Source organism: Vidua macroura, chromosome 1, assembly GCF_024509145.1.
Source record: "Vidua macroura isolate BioBank_ID:100142 chromosome 1, ASM2450914v1, whole genome shotgun sequence".
NCBI lineage: Eukaryota > Metazoa > Chordata > Aves > Passeriformes > Viduidae > Vidua > Vidua macroura.
Genome location: NC_071571.1, coordinates 73546857 through 73565007, shown reverse-complemented (window position 1 = coordinate 73565007; position 18151 = coordinate 73546857).

Sequence of the window (18151 nt, the reverse complement as noted above, 5' to 3'; positions counted from 1 at the left end):
CAAGACCATGAATAGAAATTTCATTCTGTTGTTAAAAAGTAAGATTCACTTAAAAAAAATATTTTCTTCCTTTTTTTATGGTTAAATACAAAGAGGGTTTTTTATTTCATCCACATCTTCTTTAAGTATCTTTTAATTTGAAAATGTATATTTTAAGGTCCACAGAATATTTGGAAATCTCCTTGTTCTTTAAAATTCTCTCTTAAAAGGTGTTTTGTTTTCATATATCTGTTACAGATATTTCTTTTATTTTCCAAAACAAAGCTTAGCATATATAAGACAAAAAGAAATCAACATGCATGTTCTGAAGTATATTCTATATACCTGTACAGAAATAAACTCTGGCAAAGGCAAAGAATTAAAACATACCTGTATAATCTTATGGCTTATATGAATGAACAAGTCCCCCAGTTTTATGAATACACAGGAATTTTCTGTTCAGGAATACCTATTCAAGACAAATTGATGGATTCTATGAACAATTATAGATCCATTTGTTTTATTTCAACTGTTTTGTTTTTTTTTTTTTTGTTTGCTTGTTTTGTTTTTTGTTTTGTTTTGTTTTGTTTTGTTTTTTTTAACCCAGATGGGAAGATAAAAGTCATGTAGTTTGTAGCTTATTGTGAAGGGAGACAGGACCAGCTAGGAACAGGACACTGGTCTCACTTTCTTTGGTAGAGCTCCAGCTCACAGTCTGCTTTTAATATGTTTGCTTATCTTACTTTTACAAATTTTTTAAACCAAAACAGTAACATCATGAAAACTAAAAAACTGTATTTTAAGGAATCACAATGTTTTTTCACTGCATAAAAGACAAAAAAAAAAAAACAAAAAAACAAACAAACAAACAAAAAAAAACAACAAAAAAACCAACCCCCCCCAAAAACAAAACAAAACCAAAAACAAAACAAAACCAAAACCAAAACAAACAAAAACAAACAAATGAACAAAAAAGCCAAACAAATCCCCCAAAAAAACCAAAACCAACCAACCAAAAAAACTCTCAACCAAATCAAATCTTTCATACAAGATTTTTAATAAGATTGCATTTTAGTAAAATTGTAGCACCTTCAATGAACATCTAGAAAGCAGAAATTATGTTGAGAGAAGCGGGGATGCATTAAGAACTAATTTTCAATTTTAACAACAGTCTACCATGTCTGTATTTATTTATGTATTTATTATGTATTTATGCCTATTTATCTATTGTTATCTTATATTTTTACACAGCAAGATGCTTTAATTTTTTCTACTTTATTCTAAGTGAATATATTAAAAGTCATTGGTATGGCATTGTGAAGTACATGTGTACATATATTTCAACCCAAATAGTGCTGCAAACTTGAGAAAAACTGTGAAAGTATGTATTGATGCTATAGCACTTGAGCCACTCCTACCTTGAGCCACTCTACCATACCGATACATTTGGCATTCTGCTTGAGACAGATTTTCAGCTTCTGCTCTGTTGGAAAAACACACTCAAATGAGTTTTAGAGAAATGTGTGATTAGAATCAGCAGTATACTGAGTTTTGTGCATGTTTAAGATAAATCAACCCCCCACTGCAGTGCTTCATAGCCAAACCATTGGTATTTTACAACAAATCTGTGTAGATTATTTATCAAGCCTTTGGGGAAAAAAAAAAGTAAACCAGCCTATCCTGAAAACTGGGATTGATGTTCACAATTATAAACAGTCACAGCTTGACAATATACTTGCATTTTCAATTTAATTTCTCATTGACAAAAGAGCAAATTATACCAATTTTCTTTGTTACCCAACATTCTTATTTTGGAAAAAAGCCACCTACAAAAAAATTAGATTTCAAACTTATGTATATAAATTAGGGGCAAATACTCTTTCAATATGAAGTGATTTCACTCATGAAAACTTATTTTCAATAAAAATAAAAAATCAGTAGAAGTGTAAAAAATTGTAAGAAGAAACATCCAGGACACGGACAGAATATATGTGCACATTTGCCAAGTAATATGTGATTTTTTAAGGTGGATACCTACACATGTCAATAAATTATTGTAAGATATATAAGTTCAGAATATAGTATTGTTTCCATTTGTTTAGAAGAGACTAGCAAATTCTTTTTTAAAAAAAGTAATTAATATTAGTTGTGGCTAATGAAACTCCAAGGAGAAAAGTGAAACTTAACACTAAATCAATATGCAGGTTGTTGCATCCCAGGCTGCATTCAGATTAGGGGTTCTGATAGGTGTTAGTTAGCCAGTTCTGTGTACCCCCGTGCACCCCCCGTGTTTCTCCTCCCTGCGGTGGTCCTCTCCGGGTTGCTTACCATTGGTGCATCACCACGCCAGTCCTGTTACCATTCCCCTGTCCACTCCGGAGAGTTCGGTGTCTATTCCTCCGCTCCCACAACCCCATTCACCCCAGAGCCCGGTGTTCGCCCCTGTCACGTCTCCGTTGGTTACCCCGGTCTACGTCACTCCCCTGTAGCCTGCCCCCACTGGGCGAGGGGGGCTTCCACCTCCTTCGTCCTGTCCCCTGTAAAATCCCGTGCCTCCCTGGTCCCAGCACCATTTTCTGTCCACACCGCGAGACGCGGTTTCTCCACTGCAGCTCCCCGCGGCAATTAAAGCTCTCTAGCAGACTGCACGGATGGAGTGGACAATTCCTTCCCTCTTCGTCTCATCCTTCGTGCGGCAACAGAGCATGGCCAGCCCCCGCCCAGAGTGCGGAAGGCAGAAGCACCCCAGAATCACGACAAACCCCTGTCCTGCTGAGAAGCAGCGCCTTGCTGGGCTCTCTGGAGCTGCCTGGGACTGGGAAAAATAATGCAATGTCGCAGCAGGTGATCTTTAACTGTCCCTCTGCTGGAAAAAGTATCAAATATTTTTTTTTATATATATATATATATATATATATATATATATATATAAAACAAGAAATTATGACATATAAAAAAAGCATTTCCAATAAAATTTGATTGTCTTACAATCTATTTTTTGCTGAGACAGGAGAAAATTAAAACTTTGTAGCAATATGAATGCAAAACTGTCAGAAGCAGCTAAAATTTTTAATACATTTCAGTGCACTTATTTATAAATATGTTTAAAAGCACATACAGAAGAGCAGTAAAGGAAGTTCTTTGCACAAGCAACACCTGATGTTGCTACTGTTCAAATGACTCCAAACACAGGCTGTTTTTGCAGATGTGGAATCAACAATTAACTGTCTCTATGGAGCTATCAAAAATCATAGACCAGAACTTTTATTTTCATTGTCTGTCTGCTACATTGTCTGTTTAGAGAAGCCTTTTTTTGTTTGTTTGTTTGTTTGACTCTTATTTTCATGTTGAGGTAGTATCACATGTGAGCAGAATGCTTCCAAATAAGCACGCTGAAATCCAGACCTGTCTTCACTGAACTTTGTCCCAGAATTCAAGGGAATTGACATTCCACTAGAACTTTGGTCTTGCTTCCATAGGAAAATGCCAAACTATGAATGTTACACCTTTCTTTAGAATTTCAGATCTAATAGATATAATTCATACTTCAGCTGATGCCAGGGAAATCCATGACCAGTCCAGCCTCATTGATTTTTCTGAATTTCCATTAAATTCACAAAAATTCACATTCTTAAATTCCATTAAATTCACAAAATAATAGGCTTTATATATTCAAATGGGAAGAAAAAGTAAAAAAAATACACATCTAAATATTCTGCTGTTGACTAAGTTTTAATGGAAATGTATTTATGTCACCATAAAAGTAAGAAATACTTTGCAGAAACAATTTCTGTGGAAAATGAAAATTAGAAACAATTATGTGTTTCTTTTTTTCAATCAGTGCTTATTAATTGGCATTAATAGAAATTGTGTCCACACTCAGAATAGTGATTAAATCCCCATGCAACATTATGGCAGCAGAGTTTAGCATTAAAAGCAGTTTTAAATGAAAACTTGAAGAATATTACTCTTACATGGAATGGTTATTAAAAGCATGTTAAGAAAAATATTTGCATATTTTTACACTGATTAGTAAGACAATAAATTAATAAAAAATAAATTGAATTTTTTTTCCTTTCAAATAGCAATAGCCCTTTCTTGAACACAATAAAGTATATTTTAAATAATCAATTGTAAATCTAAGTATCAGCAAAAATACTTGCTGCTGCTCAATATCAATAAAAAAGTCAACCAACACAAAGCTGCTTCTTCTGTAGACTGTTATTCAGCAGCATTTTTTTCCTTTATATTACAATTGCTTTGGTAATCTAGCTCTGTAGTTTCGTGGGAAACCTCACATCCTGCTACTCCTGCTTTCCCCTTCACTTTTCAAAAATTAGACTAAATTAGGAAAGAAATACAACTGTAAGCCCTTTGCTTTTCATCTGATACAGGTACAAATTTGGTAATTTTTCTCTTGGTATCCTTTGCACTTTGTTATTAGCATCAAGCATGTTCATGTATAATGGTATTTTCAAGGCCAGATCTGCAGCACATGCAATTTTTGTTCTTAGGGCTGCTAATTGTAAAACTCTGGGGGAAATGAAACTAATTATCTACAACACTTTAGAGTAAAATTTTAAAATTTTTATGGTGGCACTGCCATGTAAAACCTAGTGATATCTCTGGGGTTAATAATTCTTGCTGTAAGTCAAAGGGAAATACCTACAATCCCTCAGTGGAAAGATGAAGTCCTGCCCAATGTTAGGTAACAAGTGTATCCTGGTTGGGGCAGCCCAGGAATTTGCTTTGGACAGGGCTGAGAATGCAACTTTTTCTTTTCACAAAATTACTGCTTCATCTTGGAAGAGACACAATTAATAATTTCATAAGTTTGGGTGTTTTTCACCCACTGCACACTGCAAAACACTATAGTTGCTTTTGCTCAGACCTAAAAATCCCTTAAACTCTGGAAAGCATTCACTTGCTAGATTTCAGGAAGAGCTTAATGCCTGTGAACAGGCACTTCCAGTGGAAAGCATGGCATAGCTAAGCAGTACCTTGGCCTGTAGGTCATCACAGCTTCTTTTGTAGTGGTTACTATCTGTCTAACACTTCTCATCCTAAAAACGATGAAAATATAATAATATCTCCTGAACTGCTATGAGGTAAGCAAACATTGTTAATCCTATTTGGTTGATGAGAAAACTGCACAGCTGGGTATTCCTGGTCATATTGAGGTTGGTAAGATGCAATTTCACCTATGGAATGTAAAAGGTTTGTTTACATGTGATGTTTGCACCACTTTCACCATATAAACTCCCAGCTCTAGTGTAGGCATAAGTGAACTGGTATTAAAACATTTCTGCTGAATAGCTTATCCACATTTGATTACTGTGGCAGGAGAACTTTGATAGCAATACAGCAGAATCCGTTCCACTATCTGTACTGATTACACTATTATTTGGTTAGGAAGATATTTTACTAAACTATAATAATTTTGTAAATGTAGAGACGTATGTAGACACGACCCCTAAGGAAAAAAATAAAAACATAGCAATGAAAATGTTAGACAGCTTTCATACTTTCCTGTCTTCACTACTCTTCTGCTTGCAATCTAACACCACTTTTTTGTAATGTGTGCTGTGTCTCACTGTGTCTGCACTTTTATACATTTTAGAATAAGCAGATAAGGACACAACCAGCTGAGTCAGTTTCATGCAACTGCTTTGACTGTCATTGTATTTGAACAAGCAATCTGTGCTGGTGGGTGGCAAATACATTTGAGGATTCTGTTTGTCTAGTCTCAAGTAACCAGAAAAGGGTGGTTTCTTGGTTACTCTCTGTGGCCATGAGCTACCTCCAAGTTGCAAGTAACAGTTCCAATTGCAAATCATGTGTTTTGGGGGACTGTGGGTAGCTCTAAATGGTTTATATAAGTATTATACCAGAGCTAGAAAAAAAGACCAGGAAGGATTGTAATAGATGCTTTGGTTCAGCCTGCAAGGCAGCCCTGACAATATATTTTAGAACATTTATCCTGCTTGCTCATATTATTCACAAATTATAAAGGAGAGGAGTAGCCTTCTGTAGAGAATATGACTCCTTTGCTTTTGAATAGCCTTGATATCAGTAAAATATTTCTTGATAAGGTGAAGGTGGGAGACTTTTATACTGCAACAAGTTTGCAGGTCATGTGGATACCCTGGCATGATGATGAACTCCTCTAGACTCGTCCAAACTAAGTCCAGCTTCCTAATACCCTGTGTGTTGCATCCCGGAGTTTGGGTTTAGATTAGGGTTTTTAATTTATGTTAAAATAAGTCAAGTTCTGTAATCCCGCGTTTCCCCCGCGTTGTTCCCCCCCGCGGTTTCTGCCCCCATGTTGCCTGCTGCCGGCTCTTACCCCTGTGCCGCTCCTGTAACCACCCTGCCGTCCGGCCCCGGGAAACCCCGTGCTAGCCACACGATCCCGCTCAGCCCGCTCTGGCTCGGCGCCCGCCCCTGCGGGGCTCTCTGGTTGGTCGCGGTTGCTGACATCATCGCCACGGCAGCCGCCCCTATTGGGCGGCAGGCCGTGGATCCTCCCGCCCCGCCCCTCTATAAAGCCCTATCCTGCCGGCAGTCAGACGCCATTTTCTCCCATGCGAGTGCTGGGAGCGGTTGCGCCTTTCCATCGAACCGCGCCACGTGACCAATAAACCGTTCCTGCCAAGCACGGAGTAAATGGACAAATTCCTTCCTCTTTACCGGGTCCCTAGCGCACGGTAACAGCGGTTGGCCAGCCCACGCGCCCGAGACACGGAGCCGTGTCCGGGAACCCGCGGCAGCAAACCCCGGCAGCACGTGGAAGCTACGCCACAGCCGGTCTCCCAAGAGCCGCGTGCAGCCGGGGAGAGCAAAAACCCACGCCGCACCTGTGCTTCTATTCTGTCTTTTGATGGGAATCCAACAGGGGGAGGCAAGAGGCAGGCATTTGTCACACTTCCAGACCTTGCCCTGGCATGGAATTATGCACTGATATGCCACAATTTGAATATAAACCTAATGGCCAAGGAGCCAGCAAAGTATTTAAACCCTGCATCTCAGAAGTCACAGCTCCACATGGCTCCACAGCTAGCAGACAGTTTCAAAAGTCTCAATGCTGAAGGTAAATTCCTTCTAAATGAAACCATTTTCCTAGGAAGAGCTATACCTACCGAGTTCTACCACTTGTCAACTTGCCATATGTCAGTGTTATTGCAATTTTATTATTAGAACTGCATGGAAAAGTAAAATTTAGTTTCAAAGCTAAGAATATTATTAAAATGTTCTTAGGTATATATTTTTAACTCTGAATAGACAGCTAACAGAAGAACCATGTCCAGTTTCCACAACCTCATTTGAAAATTAAATTTTGCTTGGATTTGGATTTTGTCCAAGTTCTTTTTCCAGTGTGGTAATAATAGAGGATATCACAAATAAGAACAACTCTTTTCTTACTCTTAAGCATTTCCATTAATCATTCTGTTCTTTAGTATCATGAATATTTAGTGGTCAGAAGCATTTTTTAAGACACTGACATGTCTGAAAACCATTATAAACTTTAACTTTTGAACAGTAATGATGTTCAAGATGAAAATTGCTCTTGACAAGAAGATGAACATTTGTGACAAGTTCTCCTTGAAGAACAGCCACCTTTGATAGAAAAAATTTCTCTGCCCTTTTCTAGTATTTGAATTACATGTTACTTTCAGTTTTTGTCATATCTGGATGTCAACCAGTTGGCTGCTGCCCAGTTTCTATTAGCAGCTTTCTGTATTTTGTTAAGTCAGTTTCTCGGCAAAATTTCGTGGGTGATTGAATTCTCATCAGAGAGGAGGAAAAAAAAAATGCATATTTCAAATAATCCGGTTCTCTTTTTGCAAAGTAAAGCAGCTCATGTTCTGCTAGTCAGTACAGCAGAGTGCAATAACAGATGCCTTTTTTACCACTTTGCTTACTGAACATCATCTACTGCCTCAAGCTCAGCTTCAGAGACATTAATAGAGCGGGAGGAACTCCAAGAACAAGGCTGTAGCAAGACAAACTTTCCTTAAACTATGTGGTGATGGGACTGGGAACAGAAACGTGGCCTTTAACCACAATTTTCTGTTAAAATGGGTCATCAGTTGCTCACATATGCATGGAGCTAATGGACAGATACAAAAGCAAGTTCAGAAGTCAATAACAGCAACATCTGCCTTTTCAGCTATCAAATCTAGATGTGAAGTAAATTAACCATTTTAATTATTTTGCATTTTTACATTAAACATCATTAAAAAAAAGAGAAAGTATGTTTCACGTGTTTTCTATTAGACACTAAATAAATAACTTGCTTTGGAAATTAATTGTGCTTTCCCAGACTTATGAAAGAGTCCAGTTCCAAAGACTTTTCTTTCCACATTTTTTTTCCCATCTTCTGGCCCATTTTATCAAAATCTTAAGTTTAATGAATACAAGTACAAACAACAACACAGAAAGATAAAATAAAATTATCTAAGGCTGTAAAAAACCTACCCAACTATAAAGTTCAAGCCCTAGAACTTATCCTGTTCCAAGGAAGCTTATTTAGGTCTCTATGCTGCATAGAATTGTTACCTCAATGCAAGGCCATTACAGTCTTTCTTTTTCATGTGCTTTCCTTCTCCAAATGGATTGTTTCCAGTTGTTTGTGTATGTGTACTGAGGCAGCCAAGTTTGCTTGATCTGACTTTTAGACAGTTGTTAAATATATGATACCCTCCATCCCACATAAAAAGGAGTAGTTAGAAGAAACAAGTATGCTTATTTCAGGATTCATAGCAATATCAGACTGCACATTCCAGGAACTATTTCGTTTTTTGATTCTCCTCTGAGTTTTTCCTAGAATAATAACATGCAGTTTAATTGCAAGGCACGTTCAGAGTTCAAAAAATATATGTGCCATTTATACAGTAGACTAGCATTACAAAATTAATTTTATTTCCTTTTTTAAACCAGAAAAAAACACATCAGTACTAAAAAATGGCCTTTTAGAAAGGCAGCCCATATTTTTCACTTTTTCACAGCACCAGTATTCTTCCTATCAGTGAGGAAGTCAAAGAGATTTCAGCACTCCAGACTTCTTCCAGAAATTCAAAGGGATTTTTAATCTATTAGTTGAAGGGTGCAATGCTTTCATTCTGAAAATTTCAATGCTTTCATTCTGAAAATTTCAGCAATAAAACACCTTACTCATCTTGCAAAACTGTCTACTTTTCATAGAATCATAGAATGGCATAAGTTGGAAGTTACCATAAACATCAACCTGTCCTAACTCCCACCCACCAGGGTCAAAGGCACCTTCCACTATATAAGGTCACTCAAAGTCCTTTCCAACTTGGCCTTAAGTTTGTTTTCTCATACCCAATGCCAAAATTTTTATTTCCAAACCTATTTGAAAATGTTTCCACCCTTCACCTGAGTGAAACTCAGAAACGGAGGAAGATACTTGCTGAGTTGTTTTGAGTTTCTATTTTGTTTGTTTGGTTTTGGTATTTTGGTGGGGTTTTTTGCAGGGGAGGAAGTTGATTTTTAGGGAAGTGCAGAACAATTCACAAAATAAGTAAGAAAATAATTCCCAGTAATCTGGGTACCTCTGTGGAATAGAAATATTAAAAGGGTTGGATTGCAGATCAATTCCTTTCTTCAAATGTAGACATATATGGTAGATTTTTAAAATTTTTTTTTAATGGATCATTCCAGGCTTTTTTGATAAATATAACATACTGAAGTTTCCTAGGGACTGTTAATGCAAAGCAGGGAAATGTTTAGAACAACTTGGCTATTCTCTACTCCTGGAAAGTTTATAAGCCGTGTTCCTTATAATACCAGAATATTACAGTGTGCAAAAGAGGTATTAGAAAGACAGTGAAAGGGAGACCAAGTGAGCCGTCATTCTTAGATGAATTTTTAAAATTTTCTTTCTGTAAATCTATTTAGGAATGAATGTTGTTTTAGCTCCTCCAAGGTCCTTGGGAGGCAAGAGAGAGGCCACCATTGTCAGCAGGTATGAAAAATCAGATGGCATACAGGGAGAGATATCTTGCTCTCTGCACATGATGAAGAGCAGTGATGAAGAGCAGTGATGAAGAGCAGTGGGTGCTTCTCTATTTCAGTCTTGAAGAAGAACAGCAAAGCCTATCTTACTGTCTGTGTTTCCCTTAGTTCTAGTGTATGGAATATTTTATGCAATACAAGTTTTTCTGGGATTTCTCTGAAGCAGCAGTGATCCTTACTAGTTCTCCTCTGGAGCAAAGCCTAACAATGTGAACCTGTATTTCCTGTTCAGACGCTGCACAATAAATACTTGAATATGCAGAAAACCCCAAAATATAAGAATAACCATAGACTTCATAAAACATGTATGGCTGCATAAACATTTATTCCTGTGGCCATTTGTGAGGGACTGATGAATGCTAAGATTAAAATGTCTCAATGTTGTTTGAACTTCATTTTGAACTGTTGCTTAGAAATCTGTTTTACTTCAAGAACTGATGTTAAGTGTTTTAGTTGCCACTTCTGTATTTGGAAAAGTACTGGGGAAGCAGCATTTGACCTATGACAGCAGACATGAAAAAGAATGTTTTGGGATCCATGGTGGTCATGGGGAGGAGGACAGAGAGAGGCTCTGTTGCTGGGTGGCTCTGCCCAGAGGAAGATTTCTTTGGACAGCCCCCTTGAGTGCAGAGGGAGGCTCTGCTGCCAGGAGGATTTCTTCGGGCAACCCCCCTTGAGAACCAACCATTTATTTGGACAACCAGACTGTGGGAGGTGCTTTGCTGTATATAAGGAATTATAAACTGCATCACCTGTCAGCCTCCTGCCCCTGCTCATGCACCAGCCACCCACTGACTGATGAAATTGGACCGACAGGACACTGTTGGATCCATGGTGGTAACTCTCTCTCAACTCTCCGAAATATTGCTTCTTTTCCTTCCTTTATCACTACCTTTCCTATAATTTCTGCTAGGGCCAATTTCTGTATTAATAAACTGTTTATGGATGTAGCATTGATCTCATTTGTGTCTAATTTTGCCACAGGAATCATTAGAACCTCCCTGGTCTGTTGCCCTGATTTTTAAAAGTGTTAGGTTTTCTTTTATAGTTCTTTTGAAAGTTTTAAAGTTCTCATGAAACTTCTTTAGCCTTCTAATAATGTTTACATATTTCTACTAGAGTTCTCACACACTGTTCATGTAAATAATGATTGTTTTACATTCTTCTTTGTAAGAAGAGAAAATTGATAGACTGTTGGTTTGACCAGTGTGGTTGGAGCCATCCTCCAATCCATGTTCACCTTTAGAATTTTATAAATACCAAATGTTCAAATAGAACTTTTTCTTTTTTCTTTTGAACTTACCAAACTTCTGTGTACTCATTTCATGTCCAATAACAACACTGGTCCTCTCCAGAGCAGGACATGGACACCACTGTAAATAACAAATACAGGTACATGTTTTAATGTTATTGGATAATCAAGCTAAACTAAAAACAAGCTCCAGAATACTTTAATGAATTTTTAATAATATGGTGCCTATTTTTGTTTTCAAAACAGCAGTTCTTTACATGCTCATAAAGCATAAACTTCAGTCACTTTCCTTTTAAGTCAAATTGTGAACAGTCACAACAGTTATGAATAGATGTGGGAGTTTGGATAAGTCCCTGCCTTTTGCCCAGGTCTCCAGCAGCAGGCAGTAGCTTTATTGAGGTGGCCAGCACCCCAAAACCCAATCTCATTCACAAGTTGCTTAATAATGCCTGATTCGGTCTATTACAGAATGAATATTTATTTAATAGACACAAAACTAACAGACATAAGACTTAAAACAAACTATATGCTCCACAAGAATAAGGATAAAAAATGAGACTACATTCCGCTCAAGGTTAAAGGTACCATGAATTTTACAGCTAGTGAAGAAATACTATAACTTAGGATTCAATGTACCTTACTATCCAATTGTTGCTGGGTCACAGATTGAGATCCTTTCCCTCAATTCCCAGGAAAGTAACTGTGGAATCTATGTCCAAACTCCAGAGAGAAGTCTCAAAAAGTTTGTTAGGGTGTAAGAGCCTTCTGCCTCTTTGATAACTCGTGTGTCTTTTATAGTTTGTAAAACAGTGTCTCTCAGTCAAGGATATTTCTTTTATCTCCTCCACATCTGTTCTCCAGACTACGATGTTGATTCTTAGCTGGGGCCTGAACCGTTTTGGCACTAGAGATGACCCCTTTCTAGGCCTTTCACCCTGGGTTATCTCTTCCATATCTGCACCAACTCTCTGTGGTAGAGAGCAGGAGGACACATCCTGCCACAACAGCCAGTAAGACTGCTACTTACACTCATGTAAAACCATCACTGCATTTGCAAGGGATTATTTTTTTGTGTTCTTGGGGGCTACTTTTCCTCAAGGTGGTAATCAGTTCAGGCTGCTGTGGTTTTGCCACTGACTTCACTTCCAAGTTAAAAACATTGCATTTGGTCAGATTTCATGGCTATGGTGCTGCTCCACTGCTGGGAGACAGCAGAGTTGTCCCAATGCTTGAGAGAACAGTCACTTCCTTAGGGAATTTATTTTTTTCCTTTATGCACGGAAGACTGAAGTGAGAACAGAAAGCCCATGAAGAAAAAAACTCTGTCTTTCCTTTCTGCAGCATCTGATGGATAAACAAATTGTGAGGAATATAAATTATAAAAAGATGGTAATATAACCAACAGCTCATTCCCAAATTAGGCACAAACTCAGGATGAACATCATCAGGTGGAAGGGGGTATGATTTTATGGCAGTTAAGGAGGAAGGAATATGGACAAGCCAAAAGTAATCCTGGAACAGTATAGTAACTCAGTCTTAGTAAAGGTAAATGCTATCTGAAGCTTCCTCGTGTCATGACTGTTTCATCAGGAGGCAGGGAAAACCCATAAGCACTCTCACACTGCAGTTACAAACAGGTCCCCCTCAGAGTTTTCACACAGTTAGAAAGTCTGAGCTACCATTACTCTGGAAAGGTTAAAATCCTCTTTTTCTGCTATGCAGCATAGCTGATAATAAAAACAAAAACAACAATAAAATTAAAATAAATTCATATTTTCAGATATCTTGAAGTATTTACAACATAAAGTGCATTTTAACTTCTCATCAGAATAGATTTTTCTTATTTTCTTTTTTTTGGTGAAGTATCATTCATGTTTCATTCAGAAATTAGATGAAACACAAAAAGCACTCAAAAGCTTAGTCAGAGTGCAAAAGATTAATATAGAAAGAAGTTTTACTCATTTTGGATACTTTCCTTTGTATATTCACTAGAAACTAAGACATAATATGCCTCAATTAAATCCACTATACTGCATAATCCTTCTTGTGTAGCATACAGAGTGTACTTAGATGTTGCACTAGGAAAATGTTGAGCTCCAAGTCATGATAAAACTATGATTTTGAAAAAATTATGACTCCAGAATAGGATTCTTGCCCCCTAACTTTAGTCATTCCAAAATTAGGTGTTTATACCATTTTAGTCTTCAAAGCTTCTTTTTGACTGGAGATAATATTCTTGAGACTTAACTAGTGGAGGAATCTCAATCACTAAGGCAAGAAATGTAACTTTTTAAGCACTAAATTTGGTAAAATGAAGACATATGGGACAAAAGCCCCTTGTATATTTTTATGGGGAAGAATATTTAATTTCAGAGGCTACTCCTGTAATTACAAAAATGTCAGAATTACAATTAATGATATTAATGTCAGAATTACAATTAATGATTGATGATTAATGATATAAGAATGAATTAGCTACCAGAAACCTTACCAAAAAAAAAAAAAGAAAAAGAAAAAGACACCAAAACCTGCTGAAGTTTGCTGGTTTGGTTCCTTTTTGTCACAATTCTCCTTTATTTTGTTGGAAGGAGAGGGTAAAGGAGGAACTAATTTAAAATTTCTCATTTTAAAGAGTGACAGATATAAAATCTAGGTATTTCTAGTACTTTTAACCTACTGAAAAATTTTAATATAAATTCCTTGCGATCAAGGAAGAAAAAAAACCCAACAAGCTATTAAGAAAAACAACCAAACAAACTAAAGCAAAATACAGATTTGCATTAACTAATTTTCAATAAAGTAAATTTTCAAGGAAGATCATACACATTTTTATAGTTACCAGATACAGTGACATTTCTGTCTGGCAACACTACCCTACACTAAACCACACCTACAAAATAATCTCCTGTTCTGTCACAATTGCAAGCCTGTTATAAATGGAGGACTAGTTATGCTATTTGCTTAAGTTTATGTAGTGCCAAAAATATTGAAGTTTTGACTGTATTATAGGTAAAATATTCCAATACTTTGCAAACATTGAACTTCAATGCTGAGTTCCGTTTCTCTAAAAAAAGTCTAGTCCCAATGCAAGGTAAGAAGTATCACAGTCAAAATTTACATAATTTATCCTATGGCACAAAGACATTTTCATCTATATACACTTTTAAGAATTAGGAAGATAAGGATACTTTGCATACAACATTTATGTTTTTATGATGAAAATTATTAACTAAACTTTGTCTGTTCAGACTACTGGGCGTTGAAAATATAATGCATACACCAGGTGTTTTTTTCAGATTAAAACACATTAAATAACTAATTAAATTGTTGGAAGGAATCAGCTTTATTTTTCTTTTATATAATTTAATTCCCCTTTAAAAGAAATCTATTTTATTTTAAAGCAGCCTGCAATCAAGTTTAGAGTTGATGAAAAAATCAATCATTTTAAAATGATATGGCTGAAACTGTAGGAATGGGTGAAAGTATCCTTTTTACACCTGAGTCTGGCTTATCTGAGTTAGAAACATAACTTTGTACTTCAGCATTGTCATGCTTAGAGAAAAAAAAGCTCATGCTTCAATAAAAGCTGAGAACTCACCAGTGATATTGGGCATCTTCTCAGAAGTACGGCTCCTCTCCTGTGGCCTTAGCAATGCAGTAGCACTCCTTCCCATTCCTTGTATTCAGGTATTCTACAAATAAAAAATCTTAAGACTTTCCTCCTCTGCAGCCAATCATAAGACAGTAAAAGGTGATGCAGTTAGGTGTAAACCTGGGCTGAGGGGTTTAATTTAATAATTCCGTTAGCCTTGCTATCTGTTTCATCTCAGTTATAGAAGGTCCTGAAAGATGGGGATGCTTATCTTGAGTTCATGCTGTTAAACACTGAGCCATTGACTAATAAACTTACCAGCATTCATGATAAAATTCATTTTTAAATTAACAGTAAGACCCTTCTACTCCCCAGCTAGATACCTAGGTCCTACATAGGAAAATCTATGACACCTGCATCCTTTGAAATGGCTCATCCCAATGAGAGGAAAGGGGAAGGTTTCCTGAATATCTGTCCATAAATGCTGGATGGCATCTCACTCCAGAGATGGGCATGACAAAAAGAAAAGCAATTCCTGTTTGGTGTAGAGTCCAGGTAAGAGATTTGGTTGTGTCCAATTGCAATGCACAGATCTTGATACAACTCAGAGTCCTGGGCTGCCCAAGAAGTATTTTTGCTTTTTTCCTTACTGGGACTTCCACAGGCGTGAGAGTTGAATGAACACAAGTAAAGCACTGCTAAACCAGTTTGTGAGTTATGGCTAATCTGACTAAGGGGCTTGTCTCAGGTGAGCTGTAGCTAAACACCTGGAGTTGACTGCCATGCAGATCTGAGATTCACTGATCCAAGTATATTTATTGTCTGGAGTTCTACACTGGAATCACCCTAGGCTCTTTCTCTATAGTCATTAAAGAGAAATAAATGCTTCCAGAAAATAATTAATGTCATGCTATAGTAGACATCTAGGTATAGATAAATCATGCTATTTCTCTTTGTTGACATCAAAATGGATTTATTTCAGCAGAAATAATAGCACATCTCACATGAAAACTAGCAGTATTTTTCAGATTATTACTAACATTCTAAAATAAGGAGTTTAAGACCGGTGTGTGTTTTCATACTTACACTGCATAGATTATTTTACCTCTGCTCCTCCATAACCTCCCAGTTATGGACTGTGAGACAGAGATTTATGGGGATGCTTACCTGTTTGACAGCCAGAGAAAGAGAGCTGTTGTTTCCCAGGGCATGAGGAGCCAGGTCAGGAGGATGCTGCACCCCGCTGATGCTCCTGACAAATCTGGTCTCCCATTAGATTTTCTTTATTTCACTAAAAAGATGATTGTCCTTGGGCCTCAGCTGTAACTGGCTAGTAGATCATGTCTTAAATTACCTATGAAAATGTATGCAATAGGGATCAGTCTTGCATAGTGTGTGGATTGGCAGGTGTGGTCTCTTGAACAGAGGGTTTCCTTCCTGTTAGGATATCAATAATGGTGCACAGTATTTCAGATTATTTCTATGCTTGAACAAAGCTGAAAGGGTCACTTGAAATAAACAAATTATTAGATTTCCCTGCTTTTAGTACCTTTAAAACAGATAAACAGCAAATTTTGCCGTTTAATTAATTAATTTCTGACAATTATATCCTTACACACAACACAAGGCAGCAGGAACCAGTATTCCAGAACAGGAGGTTTAGGTTCTTTCATTAAGCTTAAGAAGAGCTCAGATTAAATTTGCTCAGACTGCTTAGAAAATATTCTTGTTGGTAGATATACTATTATGCAGTTCTCTCTTCCTTACAGGGATCCATGGATGCCATGAAATGGAAGAAAAAACCTGTTTCACTAGCTAGAAAGAGCGAGAAGTCTGAAAAAAATAACCTTCCAGGTACTTCACTAACTCATTGTTGCAACAGCTTTAAATTAAGTCACTGTTAATTACTGTGGTTGCACTTCTAAATTTATTTTCTTTTTACTACATATATCAATATTTACTATGAGTGTTAGTTGCACTTCTTTATTCTTTTTTATTTTTTACTACAACTTTTAGAAAATAATTTTCTCTCAGTTCTGAAAGACAAACAACCCCACCTCCCCACCCCCATTTTAAATGACTTTATAATGATTAATTTTCTTAGAATATATATTTATGCTGCATGAGGAGAAGGTAATAGTATATATTAATATCATATACCATTTTTGTCAAAAAAGATTTCTTGGAAAAGTAGAATGCATTATTAATTGTAAGTCCCTACAAACAACAGTGTTTCTGAAAGTGGTTTTTGTGTAATTTTCTAAATGTAATAGAAAGATTTTTTCAGTTTTGTAAGTTTGTACAGTTAAGTTTGTACAGTAACAAGTTTGAGTTATTGCTTCTGTCTGTAGATATAGTTGGACTAAGGACTATTTCCTTTTCTGAAATCTGTAAATTTTTTTATTCCAGCATTGTTAACTGGTCTATTTTTTTTTTTTTTCTCTCACCTAGCAAAAAAAAAAAAAGTAGCAGGGTACTTTTAATTTTTTATTCATTTCTCCCACTCCCATAGCATGTTGTTTGAGCTCATTCCTTTCTGCAGGACACAGCAGAGTATTCCACTGTTGCATAAAGTGCACCTAAACTTGTACATATTGTCTCTGAGAACTCCCCAGTAAGCCGAGATCATTTTCCAGTTCTGTTCTGAAATCCAGACATAAATATGTTCATCATGCATTTAAATTTTGATCTCCTGTTCTTTGTGATAATATGATAATAATTCACCTGTGTAATAAATTTGAGCCTTGCCTAAATGTGTACTAGTTTATGTTATTCTATTGAAAAAAATTGTTAATTAGTAAATTAAAACCTTGAGAAAGTGATAAACATTTTATGGATTCTTTCTGGAAAAATGGCCTAGTAAAAAGAGCAATTTTGGGAGGCAATTCATGAAGGAGCAAGAATATTGTAATGAACTGGGAACATACTGACCAAAACAAAATGGAAAGATCATCCAAGCTTCAAAGAACTTATAGAATATAACAAGAAGTAACAGTGTGAGACAGTCAATTTGAAGAGCACAAGAGAATGAAAGATCTTGGTACAGCAGAAGTATAAAATTTTCATGTTATAGAATCATAGAATAGTTTGGGTAGGAAGGGACCTTTAAAGGACTTCTAGGTCCAAACGCCCCTGTACTGCACAAGGACATCATCAACTAGATCAAGTTGCTAAGAGCCCCATCCAGCCTGATCTTAAATGTTAGCAGGGATGCAGCATCTACCACCTTTCTAGGAAACCTGTTCCAACACTACCCTCACCTGTTCCCCTACCTTCATTGTAAAAGTGTC